General features: G+C 46.0%; 1 protein-coding gene across 4 annotated transcripts in view; it reads right to left on the reverse strand.

The window, feature by feature from the left end:
- The window catches only part of MARCHF7 (membrane associated ring-CH-type finger 7), a 398,067-nt gene that overhangs the window by 363,508 nt on the left and 7,596 nt on the right, over positions 1-26,963 (reverse strand). The gene's annotated exons all lie outside the window — the stretch shown is intronic.

The following is a 26,963-nucleotide window of genomic DNA, read 5'->3' on the forward strand; positions in this document are numbered from 1 at the left end:
GCATCTCTTGCGGATGAATGATTTATCGAGTGCCTGGTTTCAGTACTTGGCGCCGTGTAATAATTTCTGCAGAATACAGAGTTATTACATGATTGCAAACAAAGAACAGATGCAAGACCTAAACATACAGTGAAAAGAAGCAGCATGTATACATGAAGGTAAAGTAACAGATGTACTTACCATGTGTGAGGTCTGACAGGCTGACCTTTACCCCTTCACTTCCAGGGCCTAGAGATGACTTCTGAGGTGGTTTTTACTTCCTGGATGGAGCGGCTGTTCTTGATGGTTTGGGACAGCGCCTTCCAGGGGATGGGGTCAGGTATGGGTTAATGGCCAGAATCACGATTACGGGGTGGGTTGCGTGATACCAGAAAAGTCTGCTAGGCAGAGTTGGGTTCAGAAAGGGTTACAGCAGGTGATCATGGAAGGAAGGTACTGGTGTGCTAAGCCATGACCAGCTTTACATACAAGTGTTAGAACCATGTAACACAGGTAGAAAGAGGCGGACGTGCGCCCAGGGAGGTCAAAGACTGTTCTCATGGCAAAGTTAGAACTTTTCCATTGGGGCAAAGGAATGATGGAGACCCACAACATACTGTGAACAAGCCAGCCACAAAGGGAACAAAACAGGGAGGGTCTGCTCCACAAAGCGGGTCTTAATTTAAAGTAAGCGTGCCTCTTCGCACCGTTTGCAGCCGGAACAGCGAGCGCACCTCCGGCCAGCATGCGCATCTGGCCACCGATGGGGGAAACAGTGCCGCTGCTGAGCAGTGTGCGCCTGAAACAAAATAGTGCTCATCCCCTACATATCGAGGACCATGTAACGCCGCAAGTAAACAGTCTGGATGGGCCTTCCAAAAAGGAGACAGGGCGGTAACAAAGAAGTCTAATTTTCAATCGGAGGCCAGCGTTTACCATACACGATGACGCCAGCCAATAAGGAATGATGGGTGGGGCTTAAATTCCACTTCTGAAATCTCCTCAATTACAAGATGCCTCACAGAGCGAGTAGCGCATGCGCGCTGCAGCGCTAGGCAACACCAAAAAAAGGGTTATAGACATCACCAGGGTAATTACAGGCTAACAGCTTTATTAGACGCAGTGGGGACTAGGTGGTGGAGAAATTCTCCCCATGAAACAAGCAGGATTCAGAAATTAAAAAAACTCTCCACCCTGGATAGCATCAGTATGTTGGAATTAAGGGTAAGTACACTTTTTGGAAGGTCAAATGTATATGTGGCATTTCTAGACTTCAACAGCCTTTGATAAGGTAGACTGGCCACTACTGATGAAAAGGATTAAAGTGGAAAAAGCTTAAAATGGGGGTGCCTATCCCCCCCGTTATCATTGATTGCCCTGTACTCGCAAACACGTTGTCGGGTGCTAATAGGGGGAAATCAGAGCCTATCAACAGTAATACCCACAAAAAATGGCCTGAAGAAAGGCTGTCTACTAGCCCGCTACTCTTCTTTGTACGTAACAGATTTACCAGAACGCTTTTCTCCCTAAGAAAGAGGTGCACCAAAGATAGGCGCCGCCCTTTTGCATGTCTCATGTACGCAGATGATAGTGCAATTATGGACCTGATCTTCTCACCCCCCAACCCCCCAACCCCCCCCCCCATGGGCTGAATAAAAAGTTGACATTGCATAAATATATGATGGCACAGTTTCTGAAGCTTAATATTGCCTAAAGTAAAGTTCTGATCATGAAACGTGGCAGGAGCAGAAAATTGTGTAGTTTTAATTGGAGAATTGGTTCCATAAAGCGGGAGATTGTAGATTCTTTGCTCAATTGGGAAAAGCAATAATGGGCAATACAAAAACTAAGCCACATATTGTACATAGTTCTTGTAAAGCGGCAACATATGCAAAATGGCTCACGCGTATTTTATAGCGCATTGGGTCGAAGACACTTCATACATTTACTCAGTTATTAAAGAAAAAAATCCCCTCCACTTTGTTTTACGCAATTTAATCTACCCCAGTAAAAGACTGGAGTTTCCTAGATAAGATTGAAGGTCAAGTTATACATAAATTATGTCATTTTAATACTCTGGTCCAGATCGACTATTAGATTGGAATTTGGTTTGGTAATTTTTTTTTTTTATTCAAGGCTTAGCTAGAGTATTACGTTGAGGATATCAGTTAAAGAATAGTGAGTTATACACATTAAGGGGTTGTGTGTCAAGACATTTTTGGAGGAACAAAAATATTTCTCCCCGTGACTTTACCGTGGCACAGAATTATATAAGAGCACAGGAGTCTGATTTCATCCCCGCTTTTAGTATTTAAATCTTTTTTTTTTTTTTTAAAGTTTTATAGTTAGTTACCAGAGAGAGATGTCAAGTATTGAAGACTAAAGGAAAGACTGAAGATAATAGCCGCATCAAGTACCCCAAGAGTTTCCCAGAGATACCCATCATGGAATTCAGATCATGGTTTTCAACATTGGTTTATTCTATGTCACATGAATCTTTTGCCATTAAATGATCTAACAGCAAATTGGTCCACTAGAATGAAAATTGGTAAAAACTAACATACGTAACCTGGAAATTCAGAATCTTGGTCAAATTTGGTTTGTTTTCCCAGTTCTGTCACCGTTTCGTCATCAATGGCTTCGAAAAATGTTTATACAAACCTGCATCAAAAATGTAACATCAGCCTGCAAATTTCTCCTCTATCCAGAGATTGAAATAGTGTGTACATTTTTTTTTATATTTTTAATGAGTTTGTGAATATATTTTAGTCTTTACAATATCCTACTTAACTAGGTCCCTCCCTAGTTGTACATACCTTATTTAATTATATGTATATAGAGGAGGATTAATCGCATGATTTTTGATCATTCAATTGGATACCGGTTATCTCTTGGGCTCTCTGGTATCTCTATGATTCGGCTGGTTGATCACGAGGTACATGGCCCGCCTCACAATTACGCTTTTAAGTTCCAGGCCTTTGTAATGCTTAAGGCTAATGGAATTTAGCACTCATTGGATTGAATTTTGCACATGTTACTGCTGCTACTCAACTGCTCTTTGCACAAAAAATGGGATATATTTTTGCTTTTTAACCATTGCTGCTAAGGGAAAAAGAAGTTAGTTATAAATGTGTTGGTTTCTTCCTTAGAATTTCTATTGGTCTATAACCTTCTGCTGCTACATGATGCACTTGATCTAAAAATTGGATTTATTATGAAGCAGTTATTGCATGGTATTTCAATATTTACAAATTGCATATGTATTTAACTATTTGCGGTAAAGGATTTAACAATGGTACTGTCATTTTTGTCAATTATGAATATTCTTACCTACCTTTTGCTCATTCGGTGCCATTGCGTGCAGTTATCTGTCTGTGGACATTTGATTTTGCTGCCCAAGGGAGAACTCAGAACTGGTTATGAAGGATCTCGATACCTCTATGATGGACTAACTTGTACTTAAACTGCAGCAGCTATATAGTTATAATTTGTTCCACAATGAATTTTTAAATAATTTGAAGTTATTTTACTGTAATTTTTTTTTAATTGTCTGTCTTTGTATTCTATCCTATCTATTGTAGAAATGAACCATGCCTGTATTTTAACATGCTTATTATGCAATAAGTGTGTGTATATATTTTATGTGGACCTCACTGGAGATCCAAATTCTTAATAAATAAATATATTGAATTGATTTGGGCCGTATCAATATACGTAATTCTGAATGCTGCCTGCTGGTATTTCCTCGCACCGCAGCTGGTAAGGCCACTCCAGGTTTATAGACCTTGCTCTTCTATTGGCCAAGTTTATAATTGGTATGAAATAGAAAGCCACAGTTGCCCTTTTAAGGGTTGGCAGATAGAACTACAAAAATGGACTGAGGTTTTTTTTTTTTTTTTTATTACATCGGGATGAAAAAGGGGCCTCAGAAAAATGCCAATATCAGATCAGTGGGGCAAACTGGCTAAACGGAGTGAAATAAATAAAGATGCTGCTGAACATTTTGGGGCCAACTGCACATAGAGTAAGAGGCAATGTTACAGTTTACATAAAGGAGAGGAAAAAGGTCAATAATTTGTGACACGTTTCTTCTGCTTTCTGAGCGAATGGCACGTATTCTTGCTTCCCCCATGCAACCTTGTGGATTGGGCCCACACTTGCATAACATATCCATTATGAGAGTTTATGCGAGTTAATTTGACTGCCTAGTCAACTGGACATGGATGACATCTGTGCATATTGTTTTCATAGTATTGGTTTGGTTGTTTCTCAAAATGTTATTGATACTACACAGTCGGTAAATTAAACCTATTGTAACCATGTTCTAGGCCGAAAACATGTTTGCTGCTCCACTTGTTTTATTAAAATGTTAATAATGATAAAGAAAAACAGACAAAAAAAAAGCACAACCAAGAGAGCCTTCTGGAATCTAGTAATTTCAAGGGGCTATCTAATGGGAGATGTCACAATATGTTGCAAACCCCCAGATGACAAGGCAATAGAATACACAGTTTGTCGGTCACTGAAGGAAAAAAATGAGTAAACATTTCTTCTCACTGGGCAGCCCTTTTATGTTTGTCAATATCAGGGGTTCGGTTCAAGCGCTGTCCAAAAACAATGCTCTCATTTGGGCCTGTCTAGTGAATATCCCACCAAAGAATATTCCGAACGCACATTCATACTTCTGCCCACCCTCCCGAAAAGTTGCAGGAGGGGGGCTAAGTGATTTAGCCTGCCAATTTGTTTTAGATTAGGATTCTTCCTTCCAAGTGAAGCCCTCCCATCCCCGGTTTCATACGTTGTGATTGTCCCTCCTGAAAATGGAGCCTCCAAAAGCAAGAAAGCACACATTATACCTTAACTGGCCCAATCTGATTTCGGTGTGAGCTCTGGTCAGGAAGCCTGCAAAAGAGTCCAGAAACAAACGTACCAAAGGAGGCTTTCAAATGCAGCAGACCAACTAGTTGGTTCTGGCAGTCACCCTTCGCCATGGAGTGGAGGCTGTTATGTGGATGTGGAGAGTGTGGCTAATCACCTGTAAGGGTATCCAGGAGCGGAGCAGGGTAACCCTGATGAGGGGGGAAGATGTCATGCCAGTTTCATCTGGATGAGCCTTGTCTTGAGGTTCCTTCAAAGTCCACAAGGGAGAGGGAGGCTCTGAGGTGTTTCAGATGGTCGTTCCAGGTCTTGGCTGCGAGGTAAGAGACGGAGCATCTTCAGCTTCTGTTCTTGATGCGAGGGACGTGTGCTCTTGCCTGGGACGCAGATTGAAGGAGTATGGTGGGTTGTTAGAAGTTGAGGCGGTGGGTGAGGTAAGCTGGACCAGTGCGGTTGAGAACTTTGTAGGCATGGACGAGTAGCTTGAACTTGCATCTTTCCTGGACTAGGAATCAGTGCAAAATGTTAATGTATGAAGAGATGGGGTTAGTTCACAGGATATTCAGGATGAGTCTAGCAGCATTGTTCTGGGTGGTTTGTAGTCCAAGTAGGACATGGCCTGGGATTCCGATGTACAGGGAGTTTCTTTAATCAAATCTACTTGTGATAAGAGTCTGTGTGACCGTTTATCTGGTGTAAAGTGGGATCCACTTGAAAATCTTGTGTAGCCTTCATAGGATGTGGAACCAGGTTGAGGAGATGGCATTGATCGGTCTGCTCACGGAGCGGTGGGTGTCCAGGATGATCCAGAGGTTCTTGGCAAGGCCCGCATGGGAGGGAGGGAGGGGCGGCAAGTTCAGAAGGCCACCAAGAGGATCCCCAAGGTGAGTGGTTGTTGCCGAAGATTAGGACTTCGGTTTTGTGTGTACTGAGGCAGTTGTTTTTCATACAAGCAGCGAAGTTGGCGAAGTTTGCTTTGGCGGTGCTGGTGGAGTCGGCATGGGAGAGGATGAGCCATGTGTCATCAGCTCACTCTTCCTTTCTCAGATTCCTGATAACTCTGGATTGTTCAGTATTATTCATGCATCTCTCCTACTATTAATGACCTAATCGGATTATGAGTAAAAAGGTTTAATTGGGTTCTGTGAATGCACACTGCCATTTATCTTCAGGGCTCACCAGTAATTTGCAGCTATATTGGTATAGTGTAGGATCCATTCTTTTAATTGCTATGAATATTTATTGCACCACAAAATCTTCGATGCTTGCACTATCTTTGTGACTTCTTGCACATATAAAGCATAGATTCAATTTTTTTTATATGGAAGTGACTACAATAGTATATAATTATGACTTTCCCTTAATGATCTTCATTCATGGTCATCTACACTATCAACATAGCAAAAAGACAAAGACTTGATTCTGATCCTGCTCTATTCTGTACTTAAATTGAGACACGCAGTTCACAAAGTTATCACTGTGGACCAAGTAGTAGACAGCAGTCCAGTCATAATCTGCATAAAAGAGAACTATCTTGCAATTGAAGACCTTATGCTGCTGCCCTTTCTGAATATACGAACTTGAACCTGCCACCAAAGATTTAATAAGTCAAAGCCCCCCCCTACAGAAGCTGCAATAATGAACATTCAAAACATCTGTGGCACACAATCCAGGACTGCAAACAGACCCGTAAACACATTTGAAACTCCTCCAAAGCAAACATACTCGCATCTGCATCATCTAACATTTCAATCCCAATATCATCCAAATGGCTAGTGTAACCCATATGGCACCCTTCTGAGATCCTTAAACCAGTTTGAGGGATATTGCCAGGGATGGATAAGAGAGGATTCAGATGTAGCTTTGGAGTGTGAGAACACCTACTTCAAAAGTTTATCTTCAAGAAAAGTGTATTGTGACAACTTGCAGAAAACTGCAATTATAGGAGTCGCCAAGGTGCTGCATTCCAATTAACTAGGGTTGGTCTCTTGTCCTGCTCCCTTTCTGAGCTCTCAAAAAGAGTACAAGTGGATTTCCACCTGACATTGCATGAAGCTAAGCAGACGCATTCGGCACTAGCTACCTACACAGCATTTCCAGCACTGCAAGGTCGGGAGCCCGACTTCTTACCCATGCCGACTCCAGGGGTAGGAAAGGCGACATGAACAGGAAGAAAAGGGAGTCTGCATATGTACTCAAATGGGGCTGGTACAGTTTTATTTTGGCCAGCATCTCCACGGACGAGTTCCACTAAATGTTCGGCATCATGAAGCAGGAGAGAGCTACCTCCATTGAGAGAGGGAAAAAAAAAAAGAAAAAAAAAAAAAAAAAAAGATGCCAAGTCCCAGACTGCCTTTCTTCTCTTTTCACCAACATAAATCCTACAAGAGGAAAGAACTGATGTCTTTTGCTCTAGCAATCACAAACATGGGGCGGAACCCAAGAGGGCAGGAGGAAGCCCTATATAATGCCACAGAGAAACGTAGCCAATGAAGTTGCCATTCTGGAGCCAGAGACTGAATATCTGTTACTCTTTGTAGAGAAGTGGAATCTTGGTGAAGATGAAGTATACTAGGAAAAGGATCATCATCAAGATGCCTTTCTAAATCGAGGCATGAAGAAAATACCAAATCCCCGTTACCATGTTTCCAGGATCAATGGCAGGATTCGCAGTCTTCAAATATTCTCAGAGAACTGAGCAATGAAACTTCAAGCAGCCAGAAAGAGTGTCATTGTGGAAATACCACATTTGAACCTACAAACTCAAATCCATAACTGAATATCAAACAGAAATCATCCATTACTCTTCTAGGGAGATAAGTGAAATTTCAGGGGAAACAGTGGACATTCTGCACATTTAACATAACAATAAACCAAAGATTAACAAGGACAAATCCCACCAGAATATAAATGTACAATATGAATGTCGAATTCCTGTTTATTATTTATCTATATTTCTGTGTTCAATGACCTCTTTTATGCCTTTAAAGTTAACAGCATTCATGTGGCTCAACTACACAACTTTCTGGGAGTATATTATATCTGTACTTCCCAGGAATGATTTCACATTAGCACAAAGGAGGGGTCAGTTAGCCAAATGGTGTTAACATAGGGAATTCTTAAGGATCACCTGAATACATGCATCCACATCTAAAATTGCAGTTTTCACCCAGAGCAAGAATTCGACTCAAACAACATATGGTCTCGGGAACCCAATATGTTTACAACTCTTCAGGTCCACTCACTGGACTGAGTTCATCCTCCCAACTGAAAACATATTCCTACACCTTAGCATTAGCCCCAAAATTCTATCAGTCAACATAAGCAAAGGAAATCGTTAAACCTTGGTAAATATGCTCCAAATAAGTAAATAAAATAAACTTCGCCTTGAAACCTACTCAGATAAAGTTTAAAATGAACTGGGTCCAAAGCAATGATTTCACCCATGCAAAATATTTATCCTACACCAACATGTACAATATCAACCTCACTGGTGACGATATATGCTCATGCAGACCACGAGACCCACATAAACCCAAACAAACCCAACAGAGTACAAACAGATTATGACACACAGAACAAAATATGCTTATGGCGGACAAAATAAGTCACATATAGAGTTATAATAAAAATGGGGGGGGGGACCTAGAGTATATCGATTGTTTAAAACCATAATTGGCATTTTAAAAAAGCATCACTTTCATTTGCACATTTTGACACCAACTATTAAAATTTGTACTGTACAAACTCTATTTTCTGGATAATTCCTCAACTCTTGAGGCCCAAGTATAGTGTTGAACAAAAGGGTGATGGTACTTTGAGCCTTTTGTCTTCTGCTCCCCATAAGTAAAACGGAGTTATCATGGTTACCAAACACTTTAAATGAGGAACTGTACTGGGTTTCATATGAAATAAGCTTGCCCCCACAAAGTTTGAACAATGTTATTTAAATGTTTCCAGTCAACCTTTGTGGATAAAATTTAGCTTTTTTGGTGTTCAATGACAATTATGGTACGTGCTCTTAAGATGTCAATTAATATTCTCTAGTTTGTGTACCCATTTGATTTGAGGAAACTTATTTACATGTCTTCCCAGAACATAGTGCTTGTGTGCAAAATGGATTAAAAAAAAAAAAAAAAAAAAAAAAGAAATCTTGATGCTTAACAGAAAAAATTAAGCAGATAGTAAACCAAAAGGTAGTAAGTGGAGATGGGGCTCTTCAGGCTCCACATTCTTAATATTTGCCCCTTCTGCAGAGGAACCCGTTAGCAATGGTGACAGTATTTTTTTAATCCTTTTATTGGGTATTTGCATTTCAAATAATATATGACAGATTACAACAGATGGTATACGATGCAAGATGACAAGCATATCAGTACATTTAGGAGAAAGCATTAAGTGCTGGGTTGTGACATGGAATGCTGAACTGCCCATGTTTGGGTGCTTAGTGTCATGGCCTGCCTTTTATGGGGACATCAATTTGTAACTTGGCAGGATCTGGGGGGTGAGAGGGAGACTTTGGGGGAAAGGGGGCGGGTGTATCTCGCTGCTACAGTGGCAGCAGTGTGGGCAGTTCTGGGCACGGGAGAACATGAAGTGATGCCTTAACACATTAGGTACTAGTGGGAGTGATTAGGGGTTCGAGGCATGATGGAAAGTGGTAGACTCTCGAGGGGTGCACCTATCTGAGTGCAGTGGGGCAAATGCATCTACAGGGGCAGGTTATCGGTTGCTTGGTAGAAATGCACGAGTAAAGCAGCTCATTGTGGAGATATGGGTCAACAGCGTATCCAACAATAATCCTCATATCTAAGATCATCTTACTCTGCCGCGCCCCATTGGCTTATTGCCCGTTTCCATGCCTCTGAGGTGGCCCATTGGTGTGTGCCCATTAAAGATAAATGTGCATTTAGCAAGGAGCAGGGCCAAAGCTGCAAAGCGCATTCGTACCTTGTGCGGTTTCTTGCGTTTAATTAAGCCTAGGGAGTTTGGCTTTCAAGTGTAGACGTCCAGGAGTTCTGTAACCTTTCGTAGTGTGGCATAAATGGTTTTCCAGTAGGTGTGGAGGGCTGGACAGGATCACAGCATATGTAGGAGTGTCGCTTCTGAGGTCTGGCAGCAAGGGCATGGAAGGGCACGGAATTGTGTCTCTGGAAAGCAACGGTGGAGTTGTGGATGGGTTAAGTAGGCCCTGTGTAGACTTAATATGACTATGTTCTTGAACTGTGGGTTACCTTTTTGGAATTCAAGTGCCCATTCTTTATCGTGAAGTGCTCTCCCAAAATCATCCTCCTCTTTTTGGAGAAGTGTGGTGTGGCAGTCAATTCTCATTGCTTTGTTCAATCAGGTGATGGTCGGGTCCCTTAGTAGTTGGGGTCCCATCCCCAGGTGGGGAACAGCAGAGATGATGGTCGGGTCCCTTAGTAGTTGGGGTCCCATCCCCAGGTGGGGAACAGCAGAGATGATGGTCGGGTCCCTTAGTAGTTGGGGTCCCATCCCCAGGTGGGGAACAGCAGAGAGAATTGTATCTTACTCTAGAGACGCTGGACCTCCAGGAATGAAGAGTGCTGGCGATATACGGTACAAGTATAGTTGGGAAATTGCTTAATCTTCAACTTGTACACGTCCAGCCTGTCTGGCTGCACGGAGTATTGCAACCCTGTCCTTAAAGGAGGCGGAGGTGTGGGGGGTGGGGGCAGTGGGAAGCCCAGGGAAGGATGCCTCGCAGCACTCTAAGGGCCCCCTCGAGGGAGTAAAAGTGGCTGAGTTCCGGGCTTGGGTTGAAAGTTTGGAACCAGGCCTCCAGGGGCCCCAGTATGTAAAGGGCGCACTTTCCCTGCTTTCGCTGGGCGCAAACAGTTAGTTAAAGTGCACCTCAATACACAGAATGCACAGCCGGCATGGCAACAGCGAACTTGTGCTGACCTGGGGGCAGCGCATTCATGTGAAATACGGAGCGGCTTTAAAGCAGCCACTCTGTTTCCCAGTGCAGGTAGCAACCTCCTTGCACTTTTAAACGGAATTAGAGATCCCCTTGCAGGTGGGCGCAGTCCGTGACTGCAACCACCTGTAATGGGATGTCTGGGGGCCGTCCATAGGACCCCCGCTATCCGCTGCAGAGACCTACTATCAGAGGGCTTACTAACAGTGCGCCTCCTGAGAAGAACTTTGCCTCTGCACCAGCGTCAGTAATACAGCGAAGGAGCAAAGGGATTCCCTCATTTGCATGGGGCCACACCCCCATACAGATGAGGGAACACCCTAATGAGGAAGCACTGGTGCTATGTGCGCGCCAGCGCTTTCAGCATTACAGAAAGGGGCGCACAAGCATCTGCGGCCCCTTTTGTAATACCAAAGTGCCCCGAGGGTGTGCAAAGCAGGAACAAACACACGTTGCGCCCCCAAAGAACCTTGTGTAATACGGTCCCAAGTTGGCAATGGGATCAGTTCCCTCGAGGAACGCTAGGATTAGGAAATTGCTCAGATGGGAGCCCCCTTCTAGGTCACCCCCTCTGTTCTCTAGTTGTGTGACGCAGCACTGCAGGTCGTGGAGCGCAGATGGATGGTGCTTAGTAAGTGGCCCTAAGGCGGATAGGATTTTCTTGCAATTTGGGGGTCTGAAAAGTTCGCAATGACCATCCCAGAGATGGTCTGATTTAGTAAGGGTCGGCGTTCCATCTTCGTCCTGCGAGGCACTGGGAATCGGGGAGGGTGGCCTTGTGGGGGTCAGCAGCTGAGCCCCAGCAGCAGAGGGAAGTTGTCCTATGGTGAGGAGGGCCACCTCAACATGTGTGAATGACACGGGGGGAATTCTCTTGGCGATGTGTGGCGAATCGTGAGGATGAGATGCTATTATCAGGTACCGGGCCGTTAGGGAACTTGTAATGCATCCCAGCAAAGCCGGTGGGAGGTGTGATGTTCAGTATTTCTGCCTGGCGCATGTGCCATCGGGCTCTTCATGCCTGAGCAGTCCAAGCAACAAGGGGGCAGAGCCCAGGAGACCCCACAAAGAAGCTGGGCAGTGTGGCACAGCAGGGGGGGGGGGGGGGGGGGGGGGAGAGAGGCACATTCTGCCCGCACAATGCTATGTGGTGCGTGCATCTAGATTGTGACGCCGAAGCACTCTTCGGTGTTCGGGCTCATAGGGTGATGAGATGCCACGGGGGTCCCCCCACCTCCAGGCACCCCTCTCCCTTCAGCCATGGCAATAACGCTCAGCAGGGTGTAGAGGTCATGTTAAGAGTGCCTACGTCCGGTCTTTAATACTATGCAAGTGCCGCCCTTCATGGCAATTCAGGCTCCCACGTCTGCTCTGGAAATTGTTTGAGGTTGCAGTTTTCACAACAGGGTGATCTCCGCTAAAGGGGGCGCGGGAGGTACCAGGGAGACGCAGGTTTCCCCACCCATGGTGCAGATTTAGGGACCAGGCGGGAAGTGGGCCCCTACCACCAGCCTCCCGTGCAGCTCCTCGCCTGTTAAGGGTCCGATGGGGCTCCGGTGTTCTTCTGCAGTGCACAGTCGAGGAGAACCCTGAATACACCCCACAGCCATGTCCGCACAACTGTGTGATGGCACTGACACGCAGAGCGGGGCACTGATGCATGGCTCTCCAGCAGCAAGTGAAAAAAAAACATCCAAGGTGCAGCTGCCAGGTAGGGGGCTGTAGTCCATCGACACAGTGGTCCCTGCTGTCGTACCCAATCACTCGGTGAAGTGTCCCCTCACGAAAAAATAAGGGCGCTTTGGCAGTTGGAGCCATTAGGTGTGCTGCCTTACAGCATAGCACCGTCTCGGGAGCTCCAGGGCAGTCGACCCCTCTCAGCAGCGAAGCTCCTCACTGTTTGTGTTGCCGGTCACCAGTGATTAATCCCCCGGTTTCTCTCCACACGCAGCTCACTCTAGTAGTAGCTGGCCGTTGCCATGTTGCCGATTGTCATGCAGCCCGTGTGTTTGTCACCGTCGGGCATCACCAATGTCTGTTTCAGGGTGCTGGCGAGGGAGCGGCACGCCGTGGAGAGCCTCCCGCGTAGTTGAGCTAATCGATTCCACTGTTGTGCCACCAGCTGGATGGATATCTAGTGTCGGGCAGGGTATATGAGCTCTTGGGAGCTGTGTCCGATAACTTGGCTGGCTTAGTCACCCCCCACAATTGTGAGTCATGGGTGTGTGAACATCCTCTAAATCAATGCTCTGCTCTCCACTTGGAGGAAAAAACAGAACCAGCTGCTTGGCAAATTCCAATTCCGTTGTTTAACAAATCATTGCTTTCTTTGCAATGAACATCACAGAGCATGAAAAAAAAATACACTGCGCTCTGCAAACTCAATTAACCTTTGGTCTCTTTGGTATAACCATACAAAAGCAACACAACCATATAGTGCATCCATCTGTAAGGCTACCAAGTCCTAGATTGTTCCAAGTACAATACACGTATAAATGTCAATTTGATCAACTGAAAAAACAACAATGCCTCACAAAATGCAGATATCTTTAAAGAGAAAGCAGACACGTTGTATTTAATATACGTTACTCTCTGGCAAATCTTAACATACCAAACACTTCACAGCTGTTTCCTACCAACTCCATTGACTAAAGGGGGAACACAATCATGTCATCAAAACCTTCTACTGTTCTCAGGACAGCAGTTGACACGCAAGAGCTTTTACACCTCCACAGAGGAAATGCTCTTAGCAGGCCTACAAAATCTACAAGTCACTTCTCAAATCCAACCTGCATGGCTGTTCTAAGTGAAAGTGTTAACCTTCACAGCCCTAGCCAAAAGTATCTACACTTACCACTTGAGAGACACACTAGGTTTAAAATAGCCTGCTGCATAAACTGGAAGCCTATCCACTTCAATTCCCCTTCTTTCCAAAATGATTAAATGCAAACCACTTGCTGTTCTTCTCCAGAAAAGTGTTTCGTATTAACTTGGTGTTCTTTTAGCATGCAACAAACAAACATGTGTGTGGGGGGGGTGTTGGTCTCTCCTACAGCCAGCTTTTAGCTGTGTTCTGTGAAAGATCTTTGGTGGACCATACCAAAACTTAGTGGGCTTTCAAGAGCCCATTGCTTGACTTTCTTATAAAACATTTGCTTGATTTCTCATCTATGGCTTTCGTTCCATTTCTTGTGTTGGTTACTCACCGGAAACAACTTTTTATCATCCTGTTGATTGAATGGCTTATATCCCCATTGCCAACATACAAGAAACTACTTTTCCTCTTTAGTAGTCCATGAGGGCATGTGTTTGCTTGCCCCTTTTCCTCTCAAGTAAATTGTTTTAAAAAATAAATGAGAACTAGTTACTTTCCATTCCCCAAGTAGATGATTCTATCCTCCTAAAATTCGCTACGAGTGCAAATGAGAAGGTAACCTATACAGACACCTCAATTTTTGAGGATTTAAAATCCATGCTTAAAATAAAGAATTTGAGTAATGGGGAAGAGTCCGTATAAAGCATTTCAAATGTGTGCCATAAGGCAACATATTAAATGTGTACTGTATTTCATTCAACCGAGTTGGCTACAGCAACTGAAGTTATGGCTAAGTCACACCCTCACTAGGCACCCTGTACCTCAGTGTTGCACAATTCTAAGAAACCACCTTGATCTTGGACATTTTCATGAAGCTACATCGGGGCCGGGTTTGTAGTTAATGGGAGAGCCTCATAAGTGCTAAAACACATGTTCATTTAAATTGTGAAAATATTGATTTCACTGACAGCACACCTAGACCAGTTTTACAAACCTGAAAAAAGTGAAACAAGCACTTCAACTTGCAATCCTTTTTTTGGTCCCATGAAATTCCATAAACCTCTTTTGGAAAAAGAGCCAAAACACTTGTGACAAAATTAAACTCAATGCCTTCATGTCCATACATATCCATACAGAAATTCACAAAAACACCCCAGCCTTGTTTCTAGCTCATATACAGAAATCTGCTGAAATTTGCCAGTTAGGGGTTAGCAACGCACACCATAACATTCACTACTTGCCATGCGGTCTTGATAGCGGTTTTCTTAGCTTTTCTGTATCTTTGGCAAATGGGAGTTTTGAACAAGGCAGGAGGCACAAATTATGGCGTGTGTATCTGCTCTACGGTCACCTATTCAAAGCTTCCCAAACAGGATATGCTATAAATAAAACACTATGGTCAATAACGTCTGGTTTTGTACAGTTGATAACTCAGTAAGTTAGCAGAAAGTGGTTTCAATTTTATATTCTACATTTACATTACGAAGCACTTTCAAAATAAAGGTTTGCATTCAATCACTATATATATATATATATATATATATATATATAGGTCAAGTGTTAAAGGAGGGATTAGAACCAAAGACTCCAGGCCCCAGTATCAACTAGCCCATTAGCAATTTAGATAGTTAAAGACCACAGAGACAACGCTCCAATAGTACACCACCCACAGTTGATGGGCATGTACAGAACTCACTGAAACTCTAAATACCCCATCTTTGGCCAACTTAAACTTCAAAGTTGGACAGCTTGCAACTTCAGCAAGCTACACTCTGAGGTACTGACAATCAGGTTTTCTTGAAGAAGTGCAAGAACAGTCTTGACAAGACCATCAGGACTAACTGAGAGGGATACAACATAGGCGGTCTTCAACAATACAAACAAACTGAACTCCATCTAATAACTGCACGCATAGCCAAGACATTTAAACTGTGACAAATGTATTTCAATTATTCTTTGCTAAAACTAATTCAAGACATCATGACTCTTCAAAACAAGCATTTGCAATGCAATAGGTCTCGCAATTGCGAGATTTTTTAGCTATTGCCATTGTAAATGACAATACCTTGTATCTGTGTTTAAAAACCTGCAAAAATAAAAGGCATTGTTTTACCAATAGGTCAAAGTTTCTAAAATGCGAGACCTATTGGATTGCAAATGCTTGTTGTTTACAAGTGCCCCATGCTTCGCTTTCACATTAATAGAGGCCAAGCCCCTTTCTTTAGACAAGCTATGTCTAAAGATAGGTCCGCTGCCTCTATTAAAGTGAAAGTGCGTTATTGGGTGCTTTTACCCAAAAAAGCATATTAGTTGTCTAAGTTCTCAAAAGAAGGTTATTACCTCATGTAGTGTTACTGTGCACGTTTAGTTGAAAGTTTAAGCTTATGAAATCAGCTATTCCCAAGCATAAATATTGCTTCGTTTCCCATTAAAATTACACACGCAGCAAGCTCTCAACATTGCCAGCATACAACACTTTAAAAAAGTTTTAAACTTTTTTTTTTTTCGGTCGAAGTGAAACAAGACATACTTCACAGAGCAGTGACGCCACTCTACGTTCACAGGAACTGGAGCCTGAGGAGAAATGTAACCCGTGTGTCCATTCGTTTCTTTCCCGGTGTATTCAGCACCACAGACCACTGCGGCCCTTTATCTGCTGAGCGCGAACATGCTGGCAGGGCGCCATGCTGGTGCTGCTCCGAAGGTGTGATCACCAATCAGCGAGGGGGCATGGAGGGGCCTATGATGGCAGGGCGGGGAGAGATGCCAGCGCTGCTCGGAGCTATGATCCTCAGCAGGAAGTCAGCGAGGGGGCATGGAGGGGTCCATGCTGGCAGGGCTGGGGGAGATGCCGGCGCTGCTCCGAGGTGCGATCCTCATCAGGGAGTCAGTCAGGGGGAATAGAGGGGCCCATGATGGCTGGGTTCGTGAAGGGAGCGCTGGCAGCAGCGACGGCGAAGCAGAAGCCCCAGCGCCCGGCCTGCAGCACGACCCCAGACACTTGCAAAGTCAGTCTGGGGGGTTCCCCAAAGGCACCTGAATGTTATTAAAGTAACGCGCCTCTCGCAAGAGCGCACATCCTGGCCAAACAACTACCTGATGAAAGTAAGTACCAACAAAGAGCTACCAGTTCTGTGAACTAAAGTATCCACAGCAGGCATCGGTGTCTGAAAGCACAGTAAAAGGTTTGATTCACGTTGGGGCCACTCGGCTTTTTGCGGTCGATCAAATTAACAAACCAGATACTCTGCACTGTACCATCGAGTACCAGTAAGTTGAGTAATGAGCACCCATTATAGCAAAAAGAGACTACTCGAAGGAGTAAACATTGGCCCTACAAATAAACACTACTTTAGTAGTTACAAAGTACATTTTATCAGACTTCAGGTCATATAAAATGAGGCCAGTAACAGCTGCTTGACTGTGAAAAAACAGAAATTACACTTTTGACAGAACCCACCTTTCACAATCACCTGAAATAAGTATCCAGACAGTTATATGGGAAATGTTTCAGTTGCTCCACATCAAAATAATAGTAGTACAACTCCAAGGAACCCTTCACATCCAGCCAGCAGTAAACAGTTCAGAAAGGTGTCGAGGTTCTTAACAAATTGCAACCGAGCTTTTGACTCCAATTGAAATTTGTTCTATGCTTAATGCAGACTCGTTTGCAGAGCAGCGTATTCACAGATTACTGCATTTTGAGATTGATCTGCTAAAGTGCACGTGCTCCTTGTAAAAGCGATTGTACATAACAATCTAAACATTAACAGCAGTAAATGTAATGTATAAAATACCAGTAAAATATTACAAAAGCACAGCAAAGGCATTGCATTGGGAACTATGGGTGCCCGCAGGGACAACGAACTTAAGTGGTATTAGACAAGTGTATAGTGGGTGAGCCTACTACTACTCGTGCAACCTATGGCCCTGTGAGATATTTGAGACTCCGACTTCACTGAAGTCAGAAGATGGTCGATTTCAATAAATAACCACAAGGGCTGCTGCCCACGTTAGTTAGGACAACTTTAGGCAGAAACAAAATCTTTTTGCGTATGTGGGGGGGCATCGGCTCGCAACGGATGAGACTGCATGCAGAGTATGCATCACTTGCACAGTTACTCTTGGGCAATCTAATTAACAGATGTAATCTGTAAGTGTTGAACAACCCACCACTCCCATGGGTCATAAAGGGCTAGATGGAGCTGGACAGACTATTTGAAGGGACAATCCTCAATCAAAGAGCAGGCAAGAAAAAGGTTACTCACATTAACTGCACAGACCCATCAGCCAAATCTCGGTGCGGTCACGGAGCAGGCGCATCAACAGTTGGTAATCAACGGTAGTCTTATTGCATTAGTGTGTCGCGAATAGTAAGCGAACAAGTGGACATGACAGAGGATAAGGGAACAAACAACCGGATGAGTAAGGCACGGGTGGTTTCACGGTTCTAGGCTGCATTAAAATACCAGTCAAGAGGACGATGCGTCCAATCCTTGTCATGGACAAGGAGTTACTGACATACAGAATGCCCCAGATTCAGGCCAACACACCCTCATTTGGTGGGTGTCACTCCTCTATAATGTTAAACCGTGCGAAAGGAACAAGCATCAATAGACTGGCGTTCTCACACTGTAAATTTGCATCTCCCACCAACATTTTCTTCCCCTCACTTTAATTGGGTGGCACTCTTAAAACACCTACCCTCACTCTCTTATGGAAGAGCCAACTAATTGATAGGTGATGCACACCTCCAAACCAACTGTCGCATACGGGTGGGAGTCGAAAAGAAAGCAGCCCTGCGCACTCGGGGGCCAAGCCAATCTTTACTCCTCTGAACAACAATGTGTCAAGTCGGGATCATCAAATACCCATCACTGGACTAACACTTTGTATGTTCAGGAGGAGCTAAACAACGGTACAAGCGAGGTCAGTGAGCTTCACCTATGAATGCCGCCTCCTCCGGAAAGGTGGGCAGTAGTAGGCAGAGTGCAGGTGGTGCCACTGGGGCCTGTACACGCAGGGATGGGCAGCACCCAGCGGCCTTGCTGGGACCCTGCCACACATGTCCTGCCATCCGGGGGGGCAATACAGTACCAGCGGACTCAAGGCTTGCACTCCCAGAAACTAAGATCGAGAGGATACTTGTTGCACAGTCCTCTGCGTGGACGTGTGAGGACTGCGACTCCTTGAGCAGCTGCAGGATTTGCTGCAGGCCTTGCTCGTCCGGCATCCACTCATACTCCATCTCGACTGTTTATCCTCAGTACTGCGAAGACTTCAGGGGCTGATAATACCCGGAGGGCTGACTTATCCTCTTGTGGGGATATGGCAGTCTCAGGCTGAACATTGCTCCAAAATCACACGCAGTTCCACTCCGATCAGCACGCAGTTGGCAGCCAGGTCTATGTAATTTGGTCCTCATCGGCTTCAGTAGCGCGGGCGGCTCCAGAGACTACGGGTCTCCCAGCGACACGGGATCCGCGATTGACTCACTCACTCGTCGGATGTGAGTGCCGAAAAAACATTCTGGCCAACAAAAAGGGTCCCATCGCCCACCTGCTGTAGGGAACACTTTCCGAGTAAACTACTCTCGGACGGTTGCCCAACACGGAGATACAAGCGGGAGGGAGGGGCGATTAATAACGCGCGGACAACGTGGGGGGGGAGGGGGAGTTAGGGAAGAGGGAGGGGGCGCCGCAAGCTCTCAGAGCCATGCTGGGCGCGAGCCTGGGCTTGAGCCATCTGTATTGAATACGCCAGCCAGAGATATTAGGAGATCGCACTAGGCGTTGCAGTGAACCCGGAGGCATCGCGCTTTCACGCAAAAATAAAAATGCGTGTCTGGAAGAGACGCCGTGCGCGAGGTAATCTCCAGTCCGGGTGGGCAGGGCCTAAGGGAGACAGGGCAGTCACTAACCCCACTTCCAAAGGAACGGGACAGAAAACCAACGACAATAGATATCGCCAAGACGAGCAGCGCATGCGCTGCAACGCAGGCGAGACCTAAAAAGGAATTTTGCTACGACTGCATCCATCACAGATATGACATCTCTCAGTGACCTGCTGAATAGTACACTAAATCACAAGGCTACATACCTCCAGAAACTTCCAATTAACCCCCAAAAGATCCACTCAAATTTACCTGACATTTTATGGTCACAACATACTTTAGCGCAAGTTGAAAATAAAAACTATTTAATACGCAATGCCATGTAAAAGATGAAATTGTCTCCTTATGGAACCAGTTCAACTGGAATTGCAGAAGAATTACAGACAGACCAATGCCTAGAATAAGTCTGCAAAACTGAAGGTTGCCTTTAACATTAGATAGCAGTAAACCACTTTTGGAAAAAAAAAAAAGCCTTTCTGAACCAGCTTCACCCTCTCAACCTCCATACCAAGAGGGTGATTTTCAGGTGGATGTCTGAATTCATTCCCCTCAATGGTGAAGGAAACACTGGAAGAATTCAAGGAGGATAAATGTCCATCTTCTTCAGCAACGGGAACCAAGTTCTGCACGGCCAGAAGTGGAGCACCAAAATCACATTCGCCTTCACTTTCACAATCCGCAACAACTTTGGAATCACAGGGAATGTGGGAAATGCATAAAGGAGTTTTGTTGGCCACTTGTTTACAAAAGCATCCAGTTCCTAGCACCCTCTTCCAGGAACCTGGAAGAAAAGTTTGGAAGTAGAGGATTTCTCTTGGAGGCAAACAGATCCAGATAAAGAACATCGAAGCTTCAAATTTCAAAGGAAGTTTTTTTTTTTTTTTTAATCAATTTTATTGGGTTTTTTAAAACAGGGAAAACCAGCAGTGATCACATGTGGCATATTACAGCAATAGCAGGACGACATCATGTCACCCATATAGAAAAGGCACCTGGGATACACAGTTTGGAAGAGGAAAACAAAATAAAACCTCACATATAGCACAGTCCCTCGAGTGGTGAGGTATTGTCATTTTATTGGCCCCAGCCATTTTCCCCAAACTAAACGATATTTCCCGGGCATCCCCATGCCTCATACATAGGTCTCTTGTGCTATGCACCAGTCCACCCTCTACGCCATTCCGTTATAGTAGGTGGGGTAGGGTTTATCCAGTTGGCAGCAATGTCCTTCTTGGTCACCATCATGGCTGTGACTAGACCCGTCCAACCCATCCGTGATTCCCAGGAGCCTATTTAACGGCTTATGTGGGACCTACCAGCCCAGAACCTCAGTGAGCTTCTTCTCTAGGGAGTCCCAGTATCGTACAATGACGGGGCAGGTCCATACCATGTGAAAGAAATCTGCTTGATCTTGGTTGCAGCGTGTGCAGGGTGCAGTTGGTCTCAGACCTGCGGTATGAAGGCATTTTGGTGTCAGATACGCGTAGTGTAAGTAATACAGTTCCACCAGACGGAGTCTACCTGAAGTGGTGATTGTTTTGTGTGCCATCAGTGCGTCTCTCCAGTCTTCCTCCTCTAGAGGCCCGATCCATCCACTGGTCCCCAAGTCGATCTAACATGTTTGGAGTTTTATTTGTTAAGGATCGGTAGATCCCTCCCTTCCCTAAGTTACCAGTCATGGTTTGCGCCTCAGGTGGACTGTATTCTGGCAGTGAAGTGCCGTTTGATATGTGGCTGTGGAGGGCGTGGAGTAGTTGCAGATACTTATAAAACTGAGAGGAACGTAAGTAGTATCGGGTTTGTAGGTCCTGAAAAGTGCGCATGTGGTAGCCTCCCCATATGTCTCAGAGATGCCAATAAGGTCCCAGGCCCTTTCGAGGCTCAGGCGCATGGCTAGAATTGAAACCGGGTGATGCAGACTATGTTCATTCCGCTAAGAAGCTCGCGATGCTCCGGGAAGAGATCCGTCAGGTCTCCCTAGACTCGGCTAAGACACAGTGGCGCTCTTCTGTGTCCCGCGTTTATGGATGGAGGCGACAAAAACAGAAAGTTGCTCCATAACCTGGTCTCCTATCACAAGGCTAACCGCATTATCCCTGAAGTCTGTGATGCTGCCGGTACCCATCACTGTACCACGCAGGCTATCGCCCAAGCTTTCGCAGGCTACTACGCCCAGCTCTACTCAGCCCGGCCCCCTGGGGCTCCTCTGACGGAATTGCTGGAACAGGCAGAGGTTCAGCTTCCCTGCCTTGCCCAGGAGGAGTCCACGGACCTTGAACTTCCCTTTACCCCTGGGGAGATACATGCAGCTATCTCCCTGTTGCACTCTGGAAAGACACTAGGCCAGATGGCTTTCCACAGGAATACTACGTGATGTACTGGTCCCTCACTTAGTCGACCTCTTCCAACATGTGGTCGAGACTGGTTCCTTTCCCTCAGAGACCGATGTGGCTACTATCGTGGTCATTCCAAAGACCCAGCCGCCCTCACTCTCTTGCGCGGACTACCGCCTGATTTCTCACATCAACACAGAGAAGAAAATCTTTGCCACTGCCTTGGCTCAACGCCTTCGTCCCCTACTGCACGAGTTGGTCCACCTGGATCAGTGTGGCTTATGTCTGCCCGTGGTACCCGGCATTGCATACGACGCCTCCACCTCACCCTTGCCCACCACCACCTTCTCACTGCATATCTGGCACTGCTTCTCATCGACTTTGAGAAGGCCTTCAATACGGTTGATTGGAGCTATTTGGAGGACGTTCTCACCACGATGGGTTTAGGACCCCTTTTTGAGACGTTCTATCCGAGTCCTGTATTCCACCCTCAGAGCACAAGTCCTAACCAACGGGACCCTCTCCGAGGCCTTTTCTCTCCGTAGAGGCACCCGTTAGGGGTGCCCTCTCTCACCACTTTTATTGGTGCTGGAGCCCCTGGCCTGCCTCATACGCAACGACCCCCAAATTCGAGGATGGTCTTGGGATCCCCATCAAATTGATAAAATTGCCCTCTACGCGGACGATGTCCTCCTTTTTCTAGCCGACCCGGACAACTCTGGCCCGCGCTCCTTGGAGGTCCTCCGTGACTTAAGATGTATCGGGTCTACGGCTCAATCCGGCGAAGTCCACTCTGGCTCCCCCCCATCCGTCGAGGGCCTGCTTCGACTGGAAGTCAACCATCCCCCTGCGATGGCAATCGTTCAAATACTTGGGGACCTGGGTGACCTTGCTCCCAGAGCTGGAATGGGCTCTCAACTCAACACCACTAGTCACGAAGACTAAGGCTGATCTCAAACGCTGGCAATCTCTCCCCATTAACCCCCGCGGAAGAGGGGCACTTTTTTAAATGATTCTACTCCCCCGTTTTTTATAAATTCTTGAAATTACCACCTTTCATCTTCCGGGTGGTTGGTTCCGCAAGTTTGATGGGATACTCACCTGGCTCTTGTGGGGAGGTGGGAGGCCACATATGGCCCGACTCGCTGCCGGATCCCTCCCTTAGATGGTGGCATGGGTGTGACCAACCTTCACCTCCATTATCTGGCCACTAGACTTATTGTCGCTCACGACTGGTTCACTGGCAGCTGGTCCGACCCAGCTTATCGTACCGAACTAAGGACTTTGGAACTTCAGCAGCTTCTGGCCTACTTATACGGGGCTCCCATACCACAAAGCATCCCACCTGTCACTAGAGCAGTCCTAACTGCCTGGCGCTCTGCGATACATGCGATGGGACAAGAAACTTACTCAGCACACACCCCTGTGGTACGGCACCTGAATCCACGAGGCATCGGCCCTTAAGGGTTTTCAGCAGTGGAATCAGAATTTCACTCCTTGGGGACATTTGGGTGGTAGATCACATCAAAACCTTCTCAGACCTGCAGCAAAGCACTCCCTCCATACCACCCAATTCTATAAATATTTGCAGCTCCGACACGCCCTTAGTGCGTACATCCCACCAGCCACCTCCCTTCCTGAGTTCAGCCCGTTAGAGGCCCCGGTCATGACGGGGAACTTGGGTAGAGGGGGGGGGGGGGGGTCACAGATCTACCGCTCCCTGGTAAACAATGGCCCTGCAACCCTAGACTCACTGCGCACCCGCTGGGAAGGCTAGTTGGGTCCCTTAGAAGAGGCAGATTGGCGAGACGCGTTCATGGCTCCCAAAACCTGGACAACCTCCTCTAAACTACGTCTCAGCCAACTTTACTATCTCCATAGGGCATACCTCACCCCTGCGCGTCTGTACAGGGCAAACCTATGCTCCTCCCCAGCCTGTACGCGGTGTACCCATGCCCCGGCTGATTTTTTCCTAAGGTCTGGCAATGTCCCCTTCTTGATTTATTTTGGGTGGGTGTTGAATCAGAGCTCACGCAGACGTTGGGATGGTCAGTTCCCCACGACCCCTTGTGTCTTCTCCTGGGAGTATTCAATGGCCTAGACTGCTCCAGAGCCGATAAAAGCTTCTTAGGCACTGCGATTGCGGTGGCTAAAAGAGACAATGCGGAGGCCTGGTCTCAGGCCAAACCCCCTACTGTGCGTAAATGGTGTCGAGGAGTGGATTGGTGCGCGGCCCAAGAAGAACCCCTCTTCCAGGCCAGGGGATGTCCCGAGAAGTTTGAAAAGGTTTGGGGCAAGTGGCTACATTTGTTTTGATTACTGTGCACATTTCTCTTCAGCTGTGCTACATCCATGAGGTGGCCTCTTCAGGGGCCTTGTCTCTAGGTCCAATATCCCACGGTCTACTGTTGATGGACTTCGATATCATGCTGCCTTTGTATGTTTCGTTTATTTTAAATGCTAATAAATTTGATTATCCCCCCCAAAAATTTTTTTTAAAATGGGCCCCCCTTTAAGCTGCTCACCTCCCGGAGCCAGGAGCCCTGCCAGAGCAGCGTGTATTGGGTTTGTTTGTTCGACCATTGGGTATGGCGTAAGGAGGCACGCCAGGAGAAACCCCCCCCTCCCCCATGGGCAGAGATCTGGAGATAGGTCCCCCATACATCATCGCCTGGATCCTGGGTAGGCCCAGGTTATCCAGTTCTACTCTGTATGCCGAGTCAGACCAGCCTCCATTGAACCAGTCGTGTTTCATAAGTAAGTGAGTTGCCAAATTATACAGGTATAGGTTAGTCATGCCCATTCCTCAGTCGAAGGATAGGATCAGACATTGGGACAGGGCCATAAGAGGTCGCTGACCGCCCCAGAGGAATTTAGTGGTCAGGCTATCCATTTCCTTAAACCAGGTCTGTGGGAAATGGAGCATTTTGAATTATGTATAAGAATCTGGGAAGTATCATCATTATAAAGAGAGCAACTCTTCCCAGAGGGTTTAGCGGTAGCATCTGCCATCTGTGGAGGTCAGCTCGGGCTCTCCTCACCAGTGGGGCCACATTAAAAGACCACGCAAGGTCAGCAAGAAGGGCCACCCAGATTGAGGTATTTAAAGGATTGCCTTCCGATAGGTATTGTGGATTGCCAATCGAAGCAGTCTCTAGAGACGTGGTGAGGAACTAGGACGGATTTGGTGGGGTTAAAAGTGCAGGTCGGAGGCTTGCCCAAAAGAGTGCAACGCCTGCAGACAGCGGGCGTCAGATTGGGCCGGCTCGGCTAGAAAGAGAAGGAAGTAATCAGAGTATAGAGCGATTTTGACCTCATCAGAACCTGGCCATTTCCATTCCCTAATTCGTTCGTTGGACCGTATAAGGCATGTCAAAGGTTACATCCCGGAGGCAAATAGAAGCGGTGAGAGGGGACATCCTTGCCTTGTCCTCCTCCTAATAGGAAACGGCTCTGACAGTGCCCCGTTGACAAGTATACGTGCCTGAGGTCAGGCGTATAACAACCTAATCAGATAACTAAGTGCTGCCCCCGGCCCATCTCAATCATTACATCCTCCAGGTATCGCCAGTCTACATAGTCAAAAGGCTTCTCAAAATCACTTGCTAAATAGGGGGTCAGTGACTGGCGATTCGCTAAAGCTAGGTGGAGGCGTCCGAGTCAATGCCTAGTGCCCCGAGATGGCATAAATCCGCATTGGTCACGATGGACTAGTTTGGCAAGATAGGGCCTCAGTCGGTTAGCTAGGACCGATGCTAATATTTTACCTTCCACATTAATGAGGGTGATAGGGCGGTATTCGGAGCAGTACACTGAGGGAAGTTGTGATTTAGGGATCACTATGATGGTGGCAGCATCTGTTTCTGGTAGGAACAAGACAGACAGCCTCTGCGTATACACCCAAAAGACGTGGAACAAGTGTTTCTCGATAGGCTGCATAGGACTCCTGTGGGAGCCCATCAGGGCCTGGAGTTTTGCCAGATGCAGTACGTGATATGGCCTTGTTGATTTCGTCCTGCGTAATGGGAAGGTCAAGGTCAGCCATTTCAGTTTCACTAAGGCGAGGGAGGTAGATGCGTTCTTGGTAGATTAGCTCTGGGAGGGAGAGTCTAGGGCGCTGGCCAGAGTAAAGTTTGGAATAGTAAGCGGCGAAACACCGAGCGATCGCCGCAGGCGTGCAATGGACAGTACCGTCTCTCAAAAGAAGTATATCGCAAGATTTTTTGAAGATCCTGGGAAGAAGAAAACGCCCTGCTCAAGTGAACTGCTTAAATATTGTTTTCGCTGTATAAGAACTGCTGAAATAGGTTACCAGTGCTCCTCTGCCCAACGAGCGAGACTGCATGCCACCTGGTTGAGAAAATGAGAATGTGTGCTCCCCTGGTGATTTATTTACGCAATAATAAATGTATTGTCTGATCTTACCAGGATGTTAAATTCTCAAAAAAAATGGGGTTGAACTTGAGAAGCGCTTGAAAAACGGCTGACAACTCCCTCCAATTCGTAGTCCAACTTGCCTCCACTTGATTCCATCTCTCTTGTACTAAATGTTCTTCCATGGTTGCTCCTCACCCTGTCTTGCTTGCATCTGTAGTCAATATATTTGGTTGTAAGGGATGCATCTGAAGCCCACACATTAGATTCACTAGTTGCAACCACCACTGAAGAAACTTCTCCATCTTCCAAGGAAGAGGAATAATTGCCTTCAAATTCAGACAGCCTTTCTGCCGAAATTTGTTCAGGTGCCATAACAGAGGGTGGAGATGTAACCGTGCCCAAGGAACTGAGAACACGCATGTAGCCATATGTCCTTGAATCTGCATCTAGTTCTCATTGGAGCTTCCTTCTGTTGAAGAAGAGCAATCAACAAATGCTGTAGCATCCTATCTCCCGGAAGAAAAGCTTTGTCCAGGTCTGTTGGGAACCTTGCCCCTATGAATATCAGGTCTCCTTCTGGAATCAAATGACACTTTAGATAATTCAGAAGAAACCCATGGCGATTTAGCGTATGAATGGTCTCTTGCAATGCATGTATGACCAAAGCGTGAGATCAGGAGTGAATCAACCAGTCACAGATAAACCGTTAACCCATTCAAGTGCAGCGATGCCATTAATGCTGTCACT

This window comes from Triturus cristatus, chromosome 3_1 (assembly GCF_964204655.1).
Source record: "Triturus cristatus chromosome 3_1, aTriCri1.1, whole genome shotgun sequence".
Lineage (NCBI taxonomy): Eukaryota > Metazoa > Chordata > Amphibia > Caudata > Salamandridae > Triturus > Triturus cristatus.